The sequence below is a fragment of the Gadus chalcogrammus genome, chromosome 9 (genome assembly GCF_026213295.1).
Source record: "Gadus chalcogrammus isolate NIFS_2021 chromosome 9, NIFS_Gcha_1.0, whole genome shotgun sequence".
Lineage (NCBI taxonomy): Eukaryota > Metazoa > Chordata > Actinopteri > Gadiformes > Gadidae > Gadus > Gadus chalcogrammus.
Genome location: NC_079420.1, coordinates 4,510,056 through 4,511,960, shown reverse-complemented (window position 1 = coordinate 4,511,960; position 1,905 = coordinate 4,510,056). Strand labels below are relative to the sequence as shown.

At 49.4% G+C, this 1,905-nt stretch overlaps 1 pseudogene; it reads right to left on the bottom strand.

Moving 5' to 3' along the window:
* Window positions 1–694: 694 nt before the first annotated feature.
* LOC130389873 (U2 spliceosomal RNA) lies at window positions 695–857 on the bottom strand (annotated as a pseudogene).
* Window positions 858–1,905: the final 1,048 nt, after the last annotated feature.

The window sequence follows — 1,905 nt, the reverse complement described above, 5'->3', positions numbered from 1 at the left end:
AGAGGTGATGAGAGGAGAGGAGGTTGGTAAGGAGGAACGAGGGAGGAGAGGAGAAGTGAATGGGAATAAGAAGAGAAGGTGGGTAAGGAGAGAGGAGAGAGGAGAAGTGAGAGGTGATGAGAGGAGAGGAGGTTGGCAAGGAGAGGAGAGAGGAGTGGAGAAGAGAGAGTTGATGAGGAGATGAGAGGTGGGCAACGAGGGGAAAGCAGGGAAGGACAGAGGAAAGTACTACTATGACTACAATAGCTAAGAGAAAATAATGCAATCACGTAAATGTAGAAAGCGCTCAATCTGCATTCTCATAAGCTAGCACTTTGTTTTGGGGTTGAAAATTGGCTTGAAATTGCTATCCGTCTGTGCCGGCCAAATTATATTGCGTTGTTGTTGAGCCGATTGAATCATATTGCCAGCCACTCCATCGCACAGCAAGGCTTAAGTGACTCACACACGGCCATGGATCGAGTTCTACTTCTGTGCCTGAAAATAACCTTTAAAGGTCACAACATAAGTCCTTCTCTAACGTGGATAAAGACGTCGCTAAGAACAAAGCAATCAGACGGTGAAAACAAGTCGGCATAACGCATGCCCTCGCCAAGCAGTAGGTTTCTACTGTTATGCTAGCCACCTTGCAACCTCACACATTCACACAAATTATACACACAACATAAACGCGCACATACCCGCACACACAAAAAACGATTGTACTTCATTGATCCAAGAAATGTGTGGAGCGAATGAAGCAAGCTCCTTTCTTGACTCCAGCTGCCAAAGCTCTTGTCCCCTTATACTGGAAATACCAGATATTAAACTGAGGAGAACCGAACCTGCCCTTGCTCATAACCAAAAGGCCATTATATACAGAGAAAACACATCCACACACACATAGAAGCATATGACCTTTCCTGCTTATTGCTTTCAACCGAGGGCTAACTCGTTTTGTCACCATTTATCTCCAAAGATTCAATGGCTTCCCCCTGCGTGAGGCCCGATCTACAGCTCTGGCCCCAATATCTATATCTCGGATTGACATAATTTTCAACCATTACATGAAATCATTTGAAAAAAAAAACTCTGTGCCCTTCCGCCAACCAAACCAAATTGGTGAGTGTTGTTTCTCCTGGGCTGGATACGTCATCATCAATGAGTCAATAATGAACTGTGAACTAACCACAGAGCGCAGACAGGGACAGGCGCGGGGCCAGCCCCTGAGTGGGAGTGGCGGGGCTCTCCGAGTGGTTAATTAGAGTCGGCGCTACATTACCTCTAATTGATGAGTCCCACAGCTCGTCCCCACGAGTACACCTGGACGCTCACATCTGTCAACGCATGTGAGGGCTGGTGGGGAGACGATGATCCCTTCCAGTCTTACTGACTGCCCTGCCTGCTTCAATGCCCGTCTCTCTGCCTGTCATACAGTTTGTTTGTCTCGTGATTGTTTGCTCTCCTCACTGACCCTGCTCTTCTACGGCCTGTCTGCCTCCCTGTCTTACTGTCGGCCTGCCGGACTTTCTGTCTACCCGCCTTGCTGTCTGCCTGTTCTGCCTTACTGCCTGCCACCTGTATTGCCTCACTTCCAACCTGAAGGCCATCCCCCCCCCACCCAGAGACACTATGAGGGAGGTTGTAGTGTGTATGGGACCAGGCCACTGAAGACAGATGGGGAGGGGGGGACAGAGATGTCAGACACAGCCTCCCTCCCTCCCGTCGTCTTTGAAAACACTTGAGGTGCTTTTCTGCTTGTCATTGCCTGCGGTATCAATTACGGTTCCCCCCCCAAAGAGACGCCACGTGCCCAGTAATGGGCTGTTGGCATGGAGCACCGGTTCATGGTGGATACGTGGATAGCCTCTCGCTCCATCGCACGCAGCCATTCTCCTCCTCATAACCTAAAATATACCGCAGAAC